Source organism: Felis catus, chromosome E3 (genome assembly GCF_018350175.1).
Source record: "Felis catus isolate Fca126 chromosome E3, F.catus_Fca126_mat1.0, whole genome shotgun sequence".
Classification (NCBI taxonomy): Eukaryota; Metazoa; Chordata; class Mammalia; order Carnivora; family Felidae; genus Felis; species Felis catus.
Genome location: NC_058383.1, coordinates 30,775,636 through 30,798,779, shown reverse-complemented (window position 1 = coordinate 30,798,779; position 23,144 = coordinate 30,775,636). Strand labels below are relative to the sequence as shown.

General features: G+C 45.7%; 1 long non-coding RNA gene and 1 pseudogene across 1 annotated transcript; one reads left to right on the top strand and one right to left on the bottom strand.

Annotated features, from left to right (window-relative positions):
* The first annotated feature begins 1,174 nt into the window (after nucleotides 1-1,174).
* LOC123382668 lies at nucleotides 1,175-2,438 on the top strand (annotated as a pseudogene).
* Nucleotides 2,439-16,244: 13,806 nt separating this feature from the next.
* LOC123382679 lies at nucleotides 16,245-22,614 on the bottom strand. The gene is made up of 2 exons (XR_006591369.1): nucleotides 22,117-22,614; nucleotides 16,245-17,195 (listed from the first exon to the last, which is right to left on the bottom strand). It is a non-coding gene; the product is annotated as an uncharacterized LOC123382679 (long non-coding RNA).
* Between the last annotated feature and the right edge of the window lie 530 nt (nucleotides 22,615-23,144).

Here is a 23,144-nt window from a genome sequence, read left to right as displayed (position 1 = left end):
CCTCATTGAAGGTTCCTATTCACCTAGACCATTACTGGGCACCCAATGTATACCAGGCGTGGGCACAGAGCAGAGGACATGACAGAGGCACCCCCCCCCCCCCCGTACCATCTTGCATTTGTGTTCAAGGTGAGACCATGAAGAATGAAGATTTTCTAAGTCAGCCATCCAGGTAAGTACAGCCTGTGTTAGGTACCACGAAGTAATAGCTGGGCCTGGGGAGCCAAGAACAGGACCCAGGACCTACTCTGAACCACACAGGTGGGGGTAGGGTCTCCTCTGTGGCGCTGCTGACCCTGGAGGCTGGAGAAGGCTGTGCCAGATAGGCCAATTCCAGTAAGGAATTGAAACGAGGCTGTTCTAGAAGGGAGCAGAATATGATTCGTGTGCTGTAGGCAGCTCTGAGGGATGTGGCGATCAAAACTATTAGTAGGGCTCAGGCATTGGTATACGATCATAAGGTCTTAATACCAAAAATATGCAACGAATTCCTAACTTAATCCTGGGTTAATTGAACAATAGAAGCAATAATGCTAGTATAAGTAACAAGAAATGTTTCTCCTTACATAAGCTTATATCAGAGCTGATAACCACTGATAGTTAACAAGAAGATAAAAATAACTATAAACTAAGTATCAAACCAGTTGTCGACCAATACAGGTATGCAATCAAAGAAAAATTAAAAGAAGTAAAAGGGACTCAACAAACACAGACCCCGCCTGTTTACCAATAACATCACCTCTAGCATTTTTAGTATTAAGGCACGGCCTGCCCAGGGACATTCGTCACACGGCCATGGTATCCTGACCGTACAAAGGTCACATAATCACTTGTTCCCTAAATAGGAACTCCTATGAATGGCCACACGAGGGTTTTACTGTCTCTTACTTCCAATCCCTGAAACTGCACCCTATAGAGCATTAATTCACTGGCCCAAAGAGACTACACCAGTACAACCAATAGGGACCACAGACCTCCCCATGGGCCAACAATTTAGGTTGGGGTCACCTTGGAGAATAAAATAACCTCCGAGGGACTTAGATTTAGACTTAGCAGTCAAAAGTGCAACATCACTTATTGATCCAAAATACTTGATCAACAGAACAAGTTACCCTAAAGATAATAGTGCAACCCTATTTTAGAGTCAATATTGACAATACGGTTTACGACCTCGATGTTGGATCAGAACATCCCGATGGTTCAGCAAAGTTTCATTTGTTCAACAATTACAGTCCTGTGTGATCTGAGTTCAGACCAGAGCAATCCAGGTCGGTTTCTATCAGACAACTTGGTACTAATTCTTACATCTCCGTATCTGTGATACAGAGATTTAATTCTTACCTATTTTTTTTCTTTTTGTTTTCTATTTTTTTCTACTTTTCTTCAAGTATGCCTGGGTGCTGGACAAGCTGAAGGCAGAGCAGGAAGCACTGACATCTCCCTGTGGAAGTTTGAGACCAAGAAATACTACGCCTCGCCGTCATCGATGCCCCAGGTCACCATGACTTTATCAAGAACATGATCAGTCACCTCACAGACTGCGCTGTGCTGATTGTGGCAAGTGGTGTAGCTGAGTTTGAACCTGGCATCTCCAATAAAGGGCTGACCCGTGAGCATGTTCTGCTGGCCTATACACTGGGTGTGAAGCAGCTCACTGTGTCACTGTGGCAGTCAGTATGACAGACATCACGAACCTCCTTACAGTCGTGCACGCTTTGAGGAGATCAGCAAGGAGACGAAGGCCTAAGTCAAGAAGATCAGTTTCAACTCTGAAGCTGTCGCCTTCATGCCCATCTCGGGCTGGCATGGTGACAGCATGATAGAACCCAGCAACAAGATGTCCTGGTTCAGACGCTGGAAGATCACCAGGAAGGAAGGAAACGTGGTGGGCATGACCCTGCTAGAAGCGCTGGACTCCATCATGCCCCCTGCCCTCCCTGTGAACAAGCCCCTGTGGTTGTATATAAGATTGGGGGCATTGGCACCATGCCCATGGGCCGGGTAGAAACAAGCTTCCTCAGGCTAGGCATGGTGGTGACCACTGCCTCCTGTAACACTACCATGGAGGTCAAGTCTATAGAGATGCACCATGGGGCCCTGGCTGAGGCCCTGCCTGGTGACAATGTGGGCTTCAATGTGAAGCTATCTGCAGGGAAGGAAACAGACAATGAAATCCAAGAGGCACAGAGAACTCCCTTCAGATGTAACTTGCATCCATCCTCTGCATGACATATCATAGTGAAACTAGCAAAATACAAAGATAAGGAGAGAATTCTGAAAGAAACTAGGGACAAACGGGCATTCACCTACGAGGAAAGACACATAAGGGTAGTAGCAGACCTATGCACAGAAACTTAGCAGGCCAGAAGGGAGTGACAGGAAATATTCAATGTGCTGAATAGGAAAAATATTCAGCCAAGAATCCTTTATCCAGCAGGCTGTCATTCAAAATAGAAGGAGATACACAGGTTTCCCCCCCAACCAAAAAAACTGAAGGAGTTCATCACCACTAAACTAGCCCTATAAGAGATCCGAAGGGGACTCTGTGAGTGCAATATTCCAAAGACCACAAAGGACCAGAAACATCGCTACAATCATGAAACCTACAGATAACACAGTGACACTAAATCCATATCTTTCAATAATAACCCTGAATGTAAATGGACTCATTGCTCCAATCAAAAGACAGAGGTTATCAGAATGCATTAAAAAAACAAGACCCATCTATTTTCTGTCCCATTTTAGACCTGAGGACACCTTCAGATTGAAAGTGAGGGGATGGAGAACCATCTATCATGCTACTGGAAGTCAAAAGAAAGCTGGAGTAGCCATACCTATATCATACAAACTAGATTTTAAACTCAAGGCTGTAACAAGAAATGAAGAAGGGTATTATATCATCATTATGGGGTCTATCCATCAAGAAAAGCTAACAATTATAAATGTTTATGAACCCAATTTGTAGCACCCAAATATATAAAATAATCACAAACGTAAGCAATCTTATTGGTAAAAATGTGGTAATTGCCAGGTGACTTTAATACTCCACTTACAACAATGGACAGATCATCTAGGCAGAAAATCAATAAGGAAACAATGACCCTGAATGATACACTGGACCAGATGGACTTGACAGATATATTCACAACTTTTCATCCAAAAGCAGAGGAATACACATTCTTCTTGACTGCACATGGGACATTCTCCAAGAAAGATCACATACTGGGTCACAAAACAGCCCTCAATAAATATAAAAGAACTGAAATCATACTATGCACATTTTGAGATCACAATGCTATGAAACTTGAAATCAACCACAAGAAAACCTCCAAATGCATGGAGGTTAAAGAACATCCTACTAAAGAATGAATGGGTCAACCAGGTAATTAAAGAAGAAATTTAAAAATATGTGGAAAGAAATGAAACTGAAAACATGACAGTTCAAACCCTTTGGAATGCAACAAAATGCAGTCCTAAGAGGAAAATACATTGCAGTTCAGACCTGTCTCAAGAAAAATCCCAAATACAAAATCTAACAGCACACCTAAAGGATTAGAAGCAGAACACCAAAGAAACTCCAAGGCCAGCAGAAGAAGAGAAATAATAAAGATTAGAGCAGAGGGGCGTCCGGGTGGCTCAGTCAGTTGAGCCTCTCACTTTGGCTCAGGTCATGATCTCGCAGTTTCTGAGTTCGAGCCCCACGTCAGGCTCTGTGCTGACAGCTCAGAGCCTGCAGCCTGCTTCAGATTCTGTGTCTCGTTCTCTCTCTGCCCCTCGCCATCTTGTGCTTTGTCTCTATCAAAAAATAAATAAATGTAAAAAATTTTTTCAAAAAAAAAGAAAATAAAAGATTAGAGCAGAAATAAACAATATAGAATCCAAAAAACAGTAAAACAGATCAATGAAACTAAGAGCTAGGTTTTTGAAAAATAAAATTGATTAACCCCTAGCCAGACTTGTCAAAAAGAGAGAGGACCCAAATAGATAAAATCAAGAATGAAATTGGACCTATCACAAACAACCCCTCAGAAATATGGTTATCAAAGAATACTATGAAAAATTTTATGCCAACATACTGGACAACCTGGAAGAAATGGACAAATTCCTAAACACCCACACACTACCAAAACTCAAACTGGAGGAAATAGAAAATTTGAACAGACCCATAACTAGTGAAGAAATTAAATCCGTTATCAAAAATCTCCCAACAAGGGGCGCCTGGGTGGCTCAGTCGGTTGGGCGTCCGACTTCAGCCAGGTCACGATCTCGCGGTCCGGGAGTTCGAGCCCCGCGTCGGGCTCTGGGCTGATGGTTCAAAGCCTGGAGCTTGTTTCCGATTCTGTGTCTCCCTCTCTCTCTGCCCCTCCCCCGTTCATGCTCTGTCTCTCTCTGTCCCAAAAATAAATAAAAAAAATCTCCCAACAAATAAGAGTCCTGGGTCAGATGGCTTTCCAGGGGAATTCTACCAGTTAATACCAATCCTTCTCATGCTGTTCCAATATGTAAAGAAAACTTGTGGACTCATTCTATGAAGCCAGCATTACTTTGATTCCCAAACCAGACAGGGACCCCACAAAAAAGGAGAACTACAGGCCAATATCCCTGATGAACATGGACGCAAAAATTCTCAACAAGATACTAGCAAATCGAATTCAATGACATATAAAAAGAATTATTCACCATGATCGAGTGGGATTCATTCCCGGGTTGCAGGGCTGGTTCGTTATTCCCAAACTGATCAATGTGATTCATCACATTAAAAAAGAAAGGAGAAGAACCATATGATCCTGTCAATCGATGCAGAAAAAGCATTTGACAAAATATGGCACCCTTTCTTGATAAATACCCTTAAGAAAGTTGGGATAGAAGGAACGTACTTAAACATCATAAAAGCCATATATGAAAAGCCCACAACTAATATCATCCTCACTGGGGAAATACTGAGAGCTTTCCCCCTGAGATGGGAACAAGACAGGGATGTCCACTCTCACCGCAGTTGTTTAACATAGTGTTGGAAGTCCTAGCATCGGCAGTCAGGTAGCAAAAGGAAATAAAAGGCATCAAAATGGGCAAAGAAGAAGTCAAACTTTCACTTTTTATGGACGACATGATACTCTACATGGAAAACCTGAAAGATTCCATGAAAAGGCTGCTAGAACTGACACATGAATTCAGCAAAGTCATGGGGTAAAAATCATTGTACAGAATTTGGTTGCATTTTTATATACCCAGTAATGAAGCAACAGAAAGAGAAATAAAGAAACTTATCCCATTTACAATTGCAACCAAGACCATAAAATACCTAGGAATAAACCTAACCAATGATGTAAAAGATCTGTATGCTGAAAACTATAGAAACCTTATGAAGGAAATTGAAGAAAACACAAAAAAATGGAAAAACTTTCCATGTTCATGGATTGGAAGAATAAATATTGTTAAAATGTCAATACTCCCCAAAGCAATCTACACATTCAATGCAATCCCAATCAAAATTCCATCAGCATTCTTCTCAAAGCTAGAAGAAACAATCCTAAAATTTGTATGGAACCACAAAAGACCCCGAATAACCAAATTAATATTAAAGAAGAAAACCAAAGCAGGAGGCATCACAATCCCAGACTTTAGCCTCTACTACAAAGCTGTCATCATCAAGATAGCATGGTATTGGCACAAACACAGACACATAGACCAATGGAATAGAATAGAAACCCCAGAACTAGACCCACAAAAGTATGGCCAACTTATCTTTGACAAAGCAGGAAAGAATATCCAATAGAAAAAAGTCTCTTTAGCAAATGGTGGTGGGAGATCTGGACAGCAACATGCAGAAGAATGAAACTGGACCAGTTGCTTACACCAGACACAAAAATAAACTCAAAATGGATGAAAGACCTAAATGTGAGATAGGAAACCATCAAAACCCCGGAGGAGAAAATGGGCAACAACCTCTTTGACCTCAGCCGCAGCAATTTCTTGCTCATCATGTCTCCAAAGTCAAGGGAATTAAAAGCAAAAGTGAATTATTGGGACCTCATGAAGATAAAAGGCTTCTGCACTGCAAAGGAAACAACCAACAAAACTAAAAGGCAACTGACAGTATGGGAAAAGATATTTGCAAATGACATATCAGATAAAAAGTTAGTATTCAAAATCTATAAAGAACTTAGGAAATCCAACACCCAAAAAACAAATAATCCAGTGAAGAAATGGGCATAAGACATGAGTAGCCACTTCGCCAAAGAAGACATCTAGATGGCCAACAGACACATGAAAAGATGCTCAACATCACTCATCATCAGGGAAATGCAAATCAAAACCACACTGAGATAACCTCCTCACACAGGTCAGAGTGGCTAAAATGAGCAAATCAGGAGACTATAGATGCTGGCGAGGATGTAGAGAAATGAGAACCCCCTTGCACTGTTGGTGAGAATGCAAACTGGTGCAGCCGCTCTGGAAAACAGCGTGGAGGTTCCTCAAAAAATTAAAAATAGATCTACCCTGTGACCCATCAATAGCACTACTAGGAATTTACCCAAGGGATACAGGAGTGCTGATGCCTAGGGGCACATGTGCCCCAATGTTTATAGCAATGCTTTCAACAATAGCCAAATGGTGGAAAGAGCCTAAATGTCCATCAACTGATGAATGGATAAAGAAGATGTGGTTTATACATACAAAGGAATACTACTTGGCAATGAGAAAGAATGAAATCATGCCATTTGCAGCAATGTGGATGGAACTGGAAGGTATTATGCTGAGTGAAATAAGTCAGTCAAAGGAAGACAGATACATGTTTTCACACATAGGTGGAACTTGAGAAACTTAACAGAAGACCATGGGGGAGGGGAAGGGGGGAAAAAGTTACAGAGAGGGAGGGAGGCAAACATAAGAGACTCTTAAACAGAACAAACTGAGGGTTGATGGGGGTGGGGGAGAGGGATAATGGGGGTTGGGCATTGAGGAGGGCACCTGTTGGGATGAGCATTGGCTGTTGTATGGAAGCGATGAATCACGGGAATCTACCCCCAAAACCAAGAGCACACGGTACTCATTGTATGTTAGCCAATTTGACAAGTTATATTAAAAAGACCTACTTTGAGCCAAATGAAAATACAAAATACTTAAACTTCCGGGGCAGCAAAACCAGTGCTATGGAGGAAATTCATAGCTATATGCTCACATTAAAAAATAAAATCTAAAATCAACCTAACTTTACACCTTTAAGGAACTAGAAAAAGGACAAACTGAACCCAAAGCTAAGGGGGTGGGGGGACACAAATTGCTCAAATCAGAAGTGAAAATGGGGATGGTATTATGGATTCCTTAGAAATAAAAAGGATAGTGAGAGTGCTGTGAACAACTTCATGCCATGTGCCGAATAACCTACATGTAACAGACAAATTCTTAGAAACACAATACCCTGAATCACTAAATTCTACCCCTGAAACTAATGTTACAGTGTATGTTAACTAGAATTTAAGTAAAAACTTGGAAGAAAAAAAAACCTACGAAGACTGAACCCCCAAATAGAAAATCTGTAGAGACCTATAACCAGTAAGGAGACTGAATCAGTGACCAAAAGTCTGACAGTGGAAAGGTCTGTACCCAATGGCTTCACTAGTGAATTCTGGTGAAATTTTAAGGAATAATGCCAAATCTCCATCTTTTTCCCAAAAATTGAGAACACTTCCTAACTCATTCTATGAGGCTAGCATTGCCGTGAAACCAAGATAAAGACACTATACAACAAAACAAAACAAAACAAAACAAAACTACAGACCATCATCCCTAGTGAACATTGATGTAAAATTTCTCAAGAAAATACTAGCAAACATTCAGCAGCATATTAAGAGAACTATATACCATGACCAAACAGTATTTATTCCTCGAATGCAGGAATGGTTCAGCATATAAAAACAGATCAACGTAATGTGCCACATCAACAGAATGAAAGGAAAAAAACCACGGGATCATCTCAACAGGTGCAGAAAAAATGTTTGACAAAATTCAACACACCTTTCTTGATATCAACACTCAATCGGAGCGCCTGGGTGGCTCATTTCCTTGAGAGGCTTCGGCTCAGCTCGTGATCTCACAGTTTGTGAGTTCCAGCCCCACACCGGGCTCACTGCTGTCAATGCCGAGCCCACTTTGGATCCTCTGTCCCTGTCTCTCACTGCCCTTCCCCCACTTGCCCTCTCCCAAAAATAAACATAAAAAACTCAATTAACTGAAAATAAAGGAAACTGCCTCCACATAATAAAAGCCATATATGCGAAATCCACAGTAACCCTCATATTTACTTAATGGTGAAAGACTGACCACTTTCCCTCTACGATGAGAAGCAAGACAAAAGTGCCTAATTTCGCCACTTGTCTTCAACATGGTCCTACGAACAGAAGTGCTCTGGCTAGCGCTTCTTGTACCTACGGTGAGACATGTAGTCAAAAATCAGAGACAGGAAGCACAAGGGTTGCCCCGGGCTGGGGGGAAGGGATGGGAGTCGTCCTCTAACAACACAGAGGACACTTTGTGCAGGGTGGGGAGCCTTTGGAGAGGGCAGGGTGGGACACTTTTACCTAACAGGTTTATTTAACACTACTGAACGGTATGCTTTAAAGTGGTTAAGGGGCGCCTGGGTGGCTCAGTCGGTTAAGCGTCCCACTTTGGCTCAGGTCATGATCTCCTGGTTCGTGAGTTCGAGCCCCCGGTCAGGCTCTGTGCTGACCGCTCAGAGCCTGGAGCCTGCTTCTGATTCTGTGTCTCCCCCTCCCTCTGCCCCTCCCCTACTTGCACTCTGTTGGCCTAAAAAGTAAGCATTAACAAAAGTGGCTAATACAGTTTTGTTATGTTTCACCACTGTAAAAACACATGTTAAAAGTAAAGAGCTTTAAAATAAAAAAGACGGGAGTTTGCAACAGATCAGCTGTAGAGCCTCAGGTCAGGCACCCACACCCCAGCCACTCCAGGCTGTGACAGGGAAGACTCTGCCAGTAGTGGGGGTCCAGCTCCTGGCCCCTTGAAGCAGCAGCAGCCCCAAGGGGTCTCACCCTTCAGTCCTGGGCATCAGGCCCTCAGCTTCCTGTCCCCCATCCATCATGCGCAAAAACCCCAGCACCCCGGTCTCAGGGCTGGAGGGACATCTCAAGTGGGTATTACCATCTCTCAGATGCTGAGGCCAGCCCCCAGCACCCTGACCCCGGCTGGCTGATTGAGCCTGACCATGTGCATCTCCGACCAGCTCCCTCAACACCCCTTCCCCAGACCTGGGCACACGCTGGAGAACACAGGCAGCAGATATCCCAGCGGTGGGGAGGGAAGGACCGGCTTTGGGCACCAACATCCACTGCACGCCTGTGAGATCCTGGCTGGGCACTGAGCCTCTGCGTAAACCATTCAGTGCCCACCACACCCCAGCAAGACAGGCACCATTACTACCCCCATCTCGCCAATGGGCAAACAGAGGCACGAGGAGATTAAGTCCACAGTAAGCGGCACTGCTGCAGAGTCTAAGAATATTTGCATCAGGGAGACTGAGGCTGCGAGGTGGAAGGCCCTCATGACTCCTTCTCCCCCAGAGGCACCTGTTCCAAGGCTGTGTGGCCACGTTTCCTAGAGGGGAGTCCTCCTAAAGGTCCCATGTGTTTCTATTCCCTATTCATATGCTCTTCTGGTCAGGGAACAGTAGGTTGCAAGACATCTGGGGCCCTGCAGGGGCAATGGGGGTTATGGGAAAGGGATTCTATTTGGTCTTGAACCTGAACAACTCCATCCAAGCACCATTTACATGAGATTGGCACAGGGTGGGGTGGGGGTGAAAAACACCCCAAGGCCAAGGGCTGCGTCTATGCCCACAGGCCATGCTCCCTGGGTGGGGTGGCCCCCGGGTACTGGGGTGAACAGCTGGGATAGGAAGCAGGATTAGCACACGGCTGGGTCCCAAACCTGCACATTTCTCCCCAGGTGCATGGTTGCTTTACACTCACGTGACACGGGGAGGATTTAAGCCAGGACACGGAAAGGGTCTTTGGTGGCAGTATTTAAGCTGAGGCCTAAAGGGGAAAAAGCAGCAGCTAATCTAGCACAAACAAGGGGAAGAGTAGTCAGGACGAGGGAACAGCATGTGCACAACCAGAGGCTGAAAACTCAACAAGGACCAAGTCGGCTTGCAGATTTGAACTGACCATTCTTTTGTCCCCCCAGCTGCAAGGTCTTCAGGGCTTCAAAAGATCTTGGCTTTTTTGTCTAGTTCACTCTAGTAATTGTACTATATTTGGGTGCCGTGTGCCACACCCCATTCTTAGGATCGAATGTGGACTGTTTCATTTAATCCTCCCCAAAATAGCTGAGGTAGTCGCAATTATTCCCATTTTACAGACGAACACATGAGGCTCAGATGGTTTGAGCACCTGTCCCAAGGTCGCACAGCTAGTGAGTGGGTCATCGGGGATTCCAGCCCTCGCCTTCCCGATTGCAGAGATCACTGTACCCCAGCTGTAACCTGCCTTACCAGCAGGCAGGGTCTGTTTCCTGCTCTGAGCAAAGGCTTTCTCTGCGCCTTCCCATTTAACACTCTGAGCAGCCCCGTGTGGTGGGACTCAGCATCCTCAGCCTAAAAACCGAATCAAGCCCAGGAAGATTAAGCCACAAGGGGAGGGAGCCGGACTCTGATCCCCGAGGTCTCGCATGGCCCTGTGCAGGTGCAGGGGTCCTCAACATATCCTTGCATCATCACAAGGCTTGGAGTAAAGACTTCTTCCACATGTGGTCACAGGGGATGCCTCAACCCTCCACCCCACACCCACCTGTAGGGAGGGGAGAGGGCCTTAGGGGCCAGAACGGGGGCGGCCACTGGGAGGAGTCTCCAGGTGAGCAGATACCCAGCCGAGGTGACTGGAAACTCGCCAAGTTCAGTAGGCAAGTCACCTAGACAGAGCAGGTGTCCAGCAGATACTCTTCGGATGTTTCAGAAGGTGGGAGGGTGAACGGGTCAGGGTCAGGGGCTGCGTGGGGCTAGGGTGGAACAGGAGCACCAGGATAAGAGCCTGAAGAGCTGGTGACTGGGAGGAGAGATGTTCAGCACTTGGATTTGGCTGGCTCTCATGCACGTGACGGAGGGGCTGGGCTCAGAAGCTAATGAACCCTGGGTTTTAGGGCCTGGGTGACCAACCCCCCTCTGCCCTTGCCCCTTCCTTTCTGAGGACTCAGCCATGCCCCATGTGACAAGGACAGAGCAATCTCTCCATGCTAGGCACATGCTATGCCCCTCACATTCATCTCCAAATACCTCTACATCCCCTCTCCCAGGCAAGATCCCTGTGATCAGACAGGTTAGGGGCTTGCCCAAGGTCGCGCAGATGGCAAGGGGTGAGGCCAGGACTGAAACCTGGGCCTGGAAACTCGAGAGCCATGTTGGCATCCAGGGGACCCTCTGAACCTGTGATCACTGTTCCTACAAATCCTCCTTGGTGCACGCACCCCTCTTCAGTTCCCTGTGTTCACACTCTGGCCCCAGCCTAGTTGTCTAAACACAATTGTGCATTTTTCTCCTCTTCTTCTCATGACTCAAGTATGCCAAGCCCTCACCTACCCCAGTCCCTTTGCACAGGTCAGTCCCACCGCCTGGATCGCTCTTCCTGCCTGGCCCCTTCCTCCTTTGTATCTTCAACATCACTTTCCCAGAGAAGCCTTCCCCCACTTCCCGGCCCCCTCTCCATCGTTGTCTTATAAACCCTGTAGCATATATGTACTTTGACACCAATAAGTCTGCTTACTTGTAATGGCGGCCACCACTGCTCTAGAAGGAAGGGACTGTGCTGGGGTTATGCACCATTGCATCCCCGTTGCTAGAACGTAGTTGACCTTGAGATATGGGACCATAAGCCCTCATTCAGCTTCATGCCCACACTCCTCCAGACGGCTCCCTGCATTTTGTTCCAAGAGCATTCTGTGTCGGATGCAGAGTAACTTCTCCTGGGAAGCTAGGGGGTGACTAGTGATGCTGGACGAGGAACACAAAACCTCCGTCAACCCGAGGCTGGAAATTTCCCGAGGCTAACGGAATAGCTTTTCCGTTCTTGGAAATACAGACGTGTTTCCTGGTCCCACATGAAGTGAATTAGAGGAACTGGATGAATTGTTGATTTGTCAATGCACATGAATGCGTGGAACATAATTCTGACTGACCTCAGGGCAACTGCAAGGTCTCACCACGCCCCTTTTCTTTATGGTTACTCTCACTCGCGTTTCTGCTTCTGTATATTTGAAGGCTCACAAATTCTGCTGGGTCTCTTCTCCTCTTCCCTCCCGGCATTAGAGACCTGAGGTCAGGTGGCCGCCTCTTCCCCAGGGGATCTGATCCAGTGATTGGGACACCGTCTACACTCTCGTGACTCCCCAGTTGACTCATTCAGAGCCTTCCATGGGAATGTCTGAGAGCCATCTCAAACTCAGTGTGCCCCAAACAGAACCCTGGGGACCACCTCCCCCCGCCCCAGCCTCGCTTCTCCTCCAGTTGTCCCATGGCGTGGTCAAAGGCGCCTTCCCCCAGTTGTTCAAGCTAGAATTTGACTCACACTTGACTTCTATTGCATTTGCTGCGTCAGCAAATCCCTTCAGCTCTGGCCTCCTAAAATCTAGCCATACGGGTTGATCAGCATCCTCCTTAAACCCGGGTCCACCCAAGGCTCAGAGTGTGGTCTCATTTGGAAACAGATCTTTGCAGGTATAATGAAGATGAAGTCCTACCGGACTAGGGGGGGTCTAAATCCAATGGGTTGGTGTCCTTCTGAGAGAAGAGAACCCCCAGAGAAGGCACAAGAAAACGGAGGCAGAGGTCCAAGCGAGGCAGCCCCATGCCAGGGAGCCCCAAGGACCGCCAGAAGCCACCTTCCGGAAGCTGGAGGGGGACAAGGGAGGAATTTCTTTCCCTGAGCCTTCAGAGGGAGCATGGGGCCTTTGCAGATTCCTCAGTTTGGGGCCTCCAGCTTCCAGAATTGTTGGAGAAGGAATTTGTTCTTTTAAGCCATCAGGTCTGTGGCGGTTACAGCAGCCCTAAGGAGAAAGGGGGGCGGTATCCAGACCCATCCACCTGTGCCAGTGTTGTCTTCCAAGTTCCCATCAGCCTCGAACGGAACAGCCCCAACAGCCTGCCAGATGGTCCCCATGCCATTGCCCCTCAAGACCTTCTCCCCTCAGTGGTCCAGATGATCACGTCTGTCATTTATACGCTGAATCAGGTGCCGCGAGGTTTAAGAGGGCATGTTGGCTTGAGGCGCCATTCCATCCCTACCGCTGGGACATACACACTCAGATGTTTGTTAAGCAAACAAATCCACAGGTGAATGAATGACACACAGCCCCAGTTTATGTGCACGGCCCGTCCCACTCCACTGAACGCCAGGCTTGTGTTTTCTTTTTTTGAATGTTTGAGAAAGACAGATGGTGAGTCGGGGAGGGGCAGAAAGAAGGGGACAGAGGAGCCAAAGAGGGCTCCACGCTGCCATCAGTGAGCCCGGGGTGGGGCTCGAACTCACGAACCGTGAGGCCATGACCTGAGCCAAAGTCGGATGCTCAACCAACTGAGCCGCCCAGGGGCCCCCAAGCTTGTGTTTCCATCTGCTCACTTGGCAACTCCACTTGGTGGCCCCTTGACATAGCAAACTTAACACGTCCACACAGAGCTTCTGATCTTCCCCTCAGATGGGCTCCACCCCTGGTCTGTCCCCACTCGCTGTCCCCGAGTCCTCAAGATGAGCAGAGGCCAGAGATGCTGGAATCACCTCTCACTCCTTCCTGCCTTTCCTGCCTCATGTATCCTAGTTGGGAGCAGTTGCTGCCGAGGTACCTCCCTTCTCACCATCTCCTTGGTTACCTGCTTGCTCCAAGCCACCTGGACTCCCACCCAGATTAGTGGTCTCGCCTCCTAACCGGCCCTGCTTCCACCCGTACCCAGTGATGATCATTTTCAACCCAGCAGCCTAAAAAAATCCATTGGAAAACGTCACTGGTTAGCTCCCTCCTTTTCTCTCAGAGTAAAATCCAAAATTCTTAACTAAAGCGCATAATGCAGGAAACATCCAGCCTGACAACCCCCTGGCCTGGTCTCCTGAGACACTCCCTTCATTCCTGTAGCCACACTCACCTCCTGGGGTGGGGGTGGGGGGTCACAGTCACACCTCAGGGCCTTTGCAGTTGGTGTATATTCTGCTAAGGTTGCTTTGACCCCAATCTGACCAGTCTCAGTAATGTGGTGGGCAGACTGCTAAGACCCCAGTGACCTTCTAGAGTAGACAGAACCTAGGAAATGATGGGCTGTCACTCCCGTGTTACATGAAGCCAAAAGGGGATTTTTGGATATAGTTATGGTTCCTAATTAGTTGACTTAGAGTCAATTAAAAATGGAGATTATCGGGTGGGTCTGGCCTTATGAGATAAGCCTCTTACATCTGGCTCTAGAGGTGGGGGACAGAGGAAGCCAGAAATTTGAAGCATGAGCAGGATTTGACGTACCATCCACTGGCTTTGCAGGTGGTGGTGGCCATGTGGGAGGGGTACACAAGCAGCTCCCTAATCACAGCCAGCGAGGAAATGGGTGCCCCAATCCTACAGCCAACAGGGGACCGAGTTACTCCAGTGGCAAGGAGGAGCTAGAAAAGAGATTCTCACCCCCTGCCATCTTCCAGAGGAGAATGCAACCCATGGGACACCGTGATTTGGCTGTGGGATCCCCTGAGCAGACACCCTGGCCAGACGATGCTAGACTCCCGATGTACAACTGAGCCAATACAGGCGTGCTGGTTTAAGCTGCCATAGTTTGTGCTAATTCTATGTGCAGCAACAGAAAAAAAAATACAGATAATCTTCAAACCTCTGGAGAGGGAGAAGATATTTTCAGTTCATAGACCCTAGAAGCTCAGATCCAGAATATAAAGAAATTCTAAAGAAAGAAAGAAAGAGAAAGAGACAGAGAGAAAGAAAGAAAGAAAGAAAGAAAGAAAGAAAGAAAGAAAGAAAGAAAGAAAGAAAGAAAGAAAGAAAGAAAGAGAAAAGAAAGAAAAAAAAGAAAAAAAAAGAAAGAAAGAAAGAAAGAAAGAAAGAAAGAAAGAAAGAAAGAAAGAAAGAAAAAGAAAGAAAGAAAGAAAGAAAGAAAGAAAGAAAGAAAGAAAGAAAGAAAGAAAGAGAAAAAGAAAAATACAGGCAACTCCATAGAAAAGGACCAAAACACCTGAAAAGACACTTTACCAAAGAGGATACCCAAGGGGCTAACAAACATCAGGAAAAGATGAAAACTGAAACGAGTTAGGACTCACACCCACCAAAACCCACCAGTGACAAAGCGAAGAAACACCCAGCGTTGGCCAGGATGAGGCACAGCTGAGATCCTCCTACACTACTGGAGGAGGTCAGCTTGGCAAACATACTCTCAAGACGAACGATCAACTGAACTTGAACCTATGGGTAACCTGTGGTCCAGCAGTCAGGCTCCGGAATGTGTATACTTAACAGACATGACTACACAATCCCATATGCCACACGCACATCATTCACAGTGATGTACAACGGCCTGGCCGTCCGAGGTCTCTCCGACCTTCCCTGGTCCCCACGCCTCCCTTGGCTGCACCCCCACTGGCTTCCCTGCTGTTTCTTGAACGCAGCAGGAACCCTCCTCCCTCCTGCCCTGGCACCTGCTCTGTCCTCCACATGGCTGTCTCCTGTCCCAGAGCACTTCTCGACATCCTGGCGGACAGTTTGGGAAGGTCAAGAAAAAGCTTTGACTTCCACGCCTGGGGATCTGCTGCTGTCATCTGGCGAGCAGGGACCACGGATGTCGCCACACATCCTACGATGCACAGGACAGTCCCCCCCCCCCCAACAGAGCGTCCACAGTGCCGAGGTGACTAAGTCCACCCCGTGGATCACAATGGCTCAGTCCCCAACTTCCTTCAAGTCTGCTGGACTGCCACTCTCCCAGGGAGCCCTTCCCAAACCACCCTGGTTAAGATTTTACATGAGCCTTCAAGAGGGCACGCCTTCCCCACACGCCTTTGTTTCTCTATAATAGTTACCATCAGCTGACACACTGTTCTACTTGTTACAGTCTCCCCTTTACCCACTAGAATATACACTCACAAGGCAGTGAGTTGTGATCGCTCTCCACATCCCTAGCCCCCTACAACAGGTGCTCAACCGACACCGGTTGGATGGAAGGAAACAGTAAATGAGGAGGGAAGTCACCAAACTTCACCGTGTGCCTGGCACTTTTATTCGTTCTCAATTGAAAGGTGCGCGAATATTGTTAAGATGCCAATAACCACCCAAGTCTTTGAGAGGAAGGCCTCTCCTCTGCCTGTATCCTACTCGTTCTAAGTAGTTTGCTTCCAAGGTCTGTGTGCTTCACGACTGAAATCTGACTGTAGTTTTTGTTCCAGGCAGATTATTGCCCATAAACTCGGGGTGGGGGAGGGAAAGGCAGAGGTAAAGACCACACACGTTCGGGAAACAGACGGCACTCTTTGGATGCAAAGCCCATGAAGGCCTAGAGAGAAACTTGGTGCGGGATGGTGAGCTTCTGTTTCTTACGCTAAATCATCTGGACTCCCTGAAGTAGCCAAGTGGGCACTTTAACACTGGTGTGGAAGACAAACACACCCCCTCTGTGATGGTGAAATCCAAGTTTCAGGAGGGGGCTCGGTGAGAACCTGGGCCATGTCTGAGGGTCAGGAGCGCGGGGAGGGGGGCTACGAGGGGCCTCAGCTTGAAGAGCAAGGCTCTGACGTCAGCCTCTTTGATGCAGTGCTTGCTTCCCCATGTCCTGGCTCACAGGACTGGTCTGCAGATTTCTGAGCATGAACTTGCAAAAGTTTCTTAAATTTAGAAGCGATGAGATGTGTTCGAAAATACTGTGCTATTTTTAATACATACCCCCGAAGAGGCATTTTCAAAGAATGAGATTTTTGGAAGTGGAACTTTTCTATTTGTTGTTCTTCCCAGTGAATTGTCTTAACCGCCCTCTGTGGACGCGGACTCCGTCCTGGCAACCGATGCATTAGATGGAGATTCTCCTCAACTGGTGCCGTAAGAGCAATCACAGCAAATGATGTGGAGCCCAAGCAACCCACGTTGTGTCCTAAGAGGGTCATCAGCCTCACAGCTGTCACCAACCACATTCGGTCACGACAGGGACTCTGGACCTAAGAAGAAGAGAACCTGGCGGGAGGGATCTGGGACCGTTTCCATCCTTTCTTTTCATCTGTACCTCCTTGGCCTCTTCTTCCACCCCCTTCTAGAGCTTTCTAGGTTCTTGCCAAGAGGGTATAAGCATCAGTGATGTTTACGGTTTTTAAGTTTATTTATTTATTTTTGAGAGAGAGAGAGAGAGAGAGAGCGAGCAAGCACACGCAAATGAGGGAGGGGCAGAGATGGGGAGAGAGAGAGAATCCCAGGCAGGCTCCATGCTGTCAGCGCAGAGCCTGATGCAAGGCTCGAACTCATAAACCACGAAATCATGATGTGAGCTGAGATCGAGAATGTGACATTTAACCGAATGAGCCACCCAGGCACCCCATGTTTGTGATTTCTTTCAAGGGAGAGATACTTGTCCTCCTCTTTCCCCATCCTGCTGGCTAGAATGTGGCCAGGAGGGGACACTTTCTTGGGCCACAAGGACAAGAACAATACATCAGGGATGGCAGAGGAACAAGACAGGAAGAGCCCGGGCCCTCGAACAACCTGCAGAGCAGAGATGGTCTCAAGCTGGCTTAGGCTCCTGTTATTTGGTGATCTTGTTTGCAGGTGAAATTATGTAACAAGACATTATTACGCTAGAGAAAATCCTGGAAAGGTCCACCAGATAATGTGGGGTTGGGGGCCTATGTCTTGATGTCTGAAGGCATTAACAGAGGTTTAGCTCAGGAGAGAGAAGATTAAGGCAAAGCACGGCAGCTAGCTTCAGACGCCCAGACAGCTGTCCCCAGGGAAAGGGTGGTCTTGCTCTGGTGAGTTCCAGGTATTTGTTGAATTGGTTGATGAATGAGTGGATAAAACTTGACACGTACAAGTTTTAGGAAGGCATATTTTGATTCCACAAAGAAAAGTCCCTTTGAACAATCGAGGCTAATGGGGAAGAATGTAATGTTTCATTGAGGAACTACTGTATGCCAGGAAAGGCATTAGGTGCTCAGCATCCTGCTTTTGAGGCCGTCCCATCCAATATGAAGTCCCAACTACAAATTCATTCACCGTGTGCACCTTAATTCAAAATCCTCCCTTTCTCCAAAGTAGACTAAGGGTCATTAAGCACATGAGAAGATTCTCAACAGCATTCGTCATTAGGGAAATGCAAATTGAAATCACAATGAAACACCACTCCACACTTGCCAGGATGGCTAAAATAGAAGAGACAACAGCAAATGTTGGCAAGGATTTCGAGAATTAAGAAAGCTCATGCATTGCTGGTGGGGTTGTGAAACAGGCTGCTTGGAAAAATCTGGAAGTTCCTCACAAGATTAAACATAGTCTCTATACAACCCAACTATTCTCACCTAGGAATACACCCAGGAAAACTAAAAATAAACACTGGTACAAAATTTATACACAAAGGCACATAACATTCACACGAGCCAAAATAAAAAGTAGAAACAACTTACATGTCCATAAACTGATGAACCTTTAAACAAAACGTGGTCCATCCATACAGTGGAACACTAGTTGGCCAGGAGAAGAAAAAGCACAGCCACGCTATACAACATGGGTGAACCTTGAGAACAAGCTATGTGGAAGAAGCCAGATGCTCAAGGACAAATACGGTACGATTCCATTTCCATGGAATGTCCATAAGAGGCAATTTCATGGAGACAGAAAACAGATTGTTGGTTGTTAAGGGCAGTAATGAAGGGAACATTTTAAAATTAGATACTGATGATAGTGATCACAAAGACTGTGTGTCCAACTACTGAAATATACTTTAAAGAGGTGAATTATAGGTTATGTAAATCTCTCAATAAAGTGGGTTTTTTTTAATCCTTTAGCTGCCCTGCTGCCTAATGCTGTATCCATGTACACCATTATTTACCTAATATTTTCCTTTAAAGCCACTTAATTTTTTAAAAATGAAATTTTACAGGTTTCTGGGAAGGTAGCAAAATAGGAGCATCCTAAGTTCAACTCATTCCACGGACACACTGAGACAACACCCATGTCAATGCAGCTAACCCACAAAATGACTTGAGGACCAGCATTAACAAACTTCCCCAGTTAATTGCAGACAGGAGGCCATGTCAAAAAGGGTAGAGGGGGCAGACACACACTTGGGACCTAAATCCCTGGGGAGATGAACCACAAACAGGAGGGATACCATAAACAAAGAGAAGGGAGAAAACAGACCCAACACCAGGCATCCCAGACATGGAGACCTGGACTGAGGAGAGAAGTCCCTGTAATATTTGGCTTTGAGAACCAGTGGGGCTTAACTTGATGAATTTCTTTAATCAGGAGGGCTTACAACTCTGGGGACTTAAAAATTGGTGAGCTTAGCTCTTGGAGAGCTGGAGGACAAGAGGAAACTGAGTCCCATCCTGTAAGAGCCAGTTACAAAGAACTGGACTGAGATACAACATAGAAACATGTGCCTTGGGTAAGAAAGAGATTTATTTATTAATCTCAGAACATGTCCTGGAGGGGCAAGGATCTTGAGATTTCTCCAACAAGAGCTGGCAGGCCCCAGTTTTCCACCCTGCCCCCAACCTAGACAGCCTGACAGTTGCAGGAACCAGCATGAACACCTCCAACCCCAACCTTGCTAACACTGCAGACCCCCCACCTCTACATTTCCCTGCAGATCTGTCCCATCCAACCTACACCATTCAGGAGGAATCCCTCTAAAGTGGCTCCTTGTGCATTGCGTCCTGTAAGCATCCCTGGCAAGGACCACCCACTCCAAAGACACTCCTGCCCCCAGGAAGAGAGGAAGATAAGCACATATGCCAGGGTACCCACAGTCCTAGCAGCCACACTGGAGAGCTGGCAGTACAGAGAAAGCATTCTGCTAACTAGGGACTGCAGCCTCAGCAGGTGGACTGGGGCCAGGTGTCTGGTCTGAGTGCTGACATCACCCAACTACAAGTCTAAGGCAGCCTCACTGGCTCCTTAAAAGCACAGGGGCCCAAGTCTGCCTGATGTGTCAACAAAAGGGGCCACTGCAGATGACTGGACTGAAGGTGGATGTGGTTCAGCCACAATAGTAGGGCACACATAAGCCCTGAAGTGCTTGGTTCTGGTGAGTAGGGTCATTGTACTAAGGGACACCACAGGATCTCTTCTTCATAAGGCTGTTACTTTCAAGATCAGGAGATGTAGCTGACTTTCCTCACATGTAGAAGCAAACATGGAGTTACAGAAATTGAGGAAACAGAGGAATAGATCCCAAATGACAGAAGACGACAAACCCACAGCAAGTGAGTTAAGTGAAACCGATTAACAATACACCTGATGAAGAATCCAAAGTTATGGTCATAAAGATAATAGACTTAAAGGTGGGGAAGATCTCAGTGAGACCTTCAACAAAGATATTTTTAAAAAGATCCAATCAGATGAAGAACTCAGTGACCAAAATTAAAAATATACTTGATGGAATCAATAGTAGACTAGAGGAAGCAGAACAATAGATCAGCAAGGTGGAAGACAGTAACAGAAAGTAACGGAGCTGAACATCACAAAGAAAATGGAGTAATAAATAAGAGTTGGTTAAGAGAACTCCATGAAATCTTAAAGTGTGATAACATTCACAGTACAGAGATCCTGGGAAGAGAGAAAAGTGGGACATAGCAGCTGTAAACTTCCCTAACCTGGGGAAGGAAGCAGACATCAAGATCTAGGAGGCACAGAGAACCCCCAACAAAATGAACCTAAGAAAGTCCACAGGAAGAAATATACCCATTAAAATGCCCCCACCCAAAATAGTGATAGAGGATTTTAACAGCAACAAAAGAAAACCATTACATATAGGGGAAATCCTATAAGGCTATCTGATGACTGTTCAGCAAAAACTTTGCAGGCGAGAGAAGAGTGGCAGGATATATACAAAGGGCTGAATGGGAAACACCTGCAACCAAGAATACTCTGTGCAGCAAGGCCACACTTCAGAATAGAAGTGGAGATCAACAGTTTCCCAGACAAAAATGAAAGGAGTTCATCACCATTAAACCAGCCTTACAAGAAATGTTAAAGGGAATTCTTTGTGTGGAATTAAAGGCTTTATGGGGTAAGGAAATGAGAGGGAAAAAAGTTCACACACAAATGCAAACACAACAGACTAATCACTTAGGAAACCAGTACAGAGGTTAAAGCAAAAATGCAACTTTACCTGTAAAAATCACTCACAGGATTTATCAAATAAAAGTATGTGAAGTAGGACATCATATATATACGATGTGCAGTGGGGCAGTGGTAAAAATGTGCTTTTAGAAGGGGTTCAAAATTAAGCAACCATCAACTTAACACAGACTGTTACAGGCAGATGTTATATATGAACCAAATGGTAACCACAAATCAAAAACCTGTCATAGTTCCACAAAAAAAATGAAAAAGGCATCTAAGCAGATCACTGAAGAAAGCCATCAAACCATAAGGGAAAGGAGCAAAAGCAAAAGAACAGAAGAACTACAAAACAGCCATAAAACAAGTCACAAAATGACGATAAGTATATGCCAATCAATAACTAAATGTAAAGGGACTGAAAGTTCTAATCAAGAGACAGAAGGTGGCTGAAAGGATAAAAAAGAAAGACCCATCTATATGCAGACTACAAGAGATCTACTTCAGAAATAAAGACTCCTGCTAATTGAAAGTAAAGGAATGGAAACCCATTTATTAAGCCAACAGAAGCTGGGGTAGCAATACTGATATCTGATAAAACATCAGTATTTTATCATTTAAAATGACTTTAACATGAGACAGAGAAAGACACTACATAATCAAACGGGACAATCCAACAAGAGAACATAACAACGTAAATATACACCCAACATAGGAACACCTAAATACATAAAGCAACTGTTAACAAACAAAAGAAAAAAATAATACAATAATACTAAGGCTCTTCAACACCCCACTTACATCAATGGTTAGATCATCCAGATAGAAAACTCAACAAGGGAACAAGGACTTTGAACAACACGCTGGACCAGATGGACAAAACAGATACATTTAGAACATTCCATCCCAAAACAGTGGCATACATTCTTTTTGAGTGCACATGGAACATTCTCCAGAATAGATCACATGCTAGGTCACAAAACAAATCTCAATTCATTCAAGAACACTGAAATCATATCCTGGATCTTTTCTGAGCACAACAGTATAAAACTAGCAAACAACTACCCCCTCCGCCCTGCCAAAAAAAAACAAGAACACAAATACATGAAGCCTAAAGAACATGCTACCAAACAATGAATGGGTTGACCACCTTATGCTGTTAGTCTCAAACTATTCCAAAACAGAGGAAGCAAAGCTTTCAAATTCATTGTAGGTGGCCCCCATTACCCAGATAACAAGACCAGATAAGGACACTACACAAAAAGAAAACTATAGGCCAGTATCTCTGATGATCATAGATGGGAAAACCCTCAACAAAATGTTATCCAAACAAATCTGAAAATACACTAAAGAACACCATTCACTATGATCAAGGGGGATTTCTTCCAAGGATGCAAGGGTGATTCAATATTCACAAATCAATGTGATATATCACGTCAATAAGAGAAATAATGAAAAAAAAGTATGACCATTTTAATAGATGCACCTGACATCTGTCAGAATGTCTATTATCAAAAAAAAACAACAAAGGGGCGCCTGGGTGGCTCAGTTTGTTAAGCGTCCAACTCTTGATTTCAGCTCAGGTCATGGTCTCATGGTCATGGGATGAAACCCTGCATTGGGCTCTATGTTGAGCATGGAACCTGCTTGGGATTCTCTCTCCCTCTCTCACTGCTCCTCCCCTTCTCAGGCTCACTCTCTCTCAAAATAAATAAGTAATAAAACATTTTTAAACACACAAGTAATTATTGGGAGGATGTGGAGAAACCACACACTCACTGTTGGTGGGAATGCAAGCTGGCACAGCCACCGTGGAAGACAGTACGGAG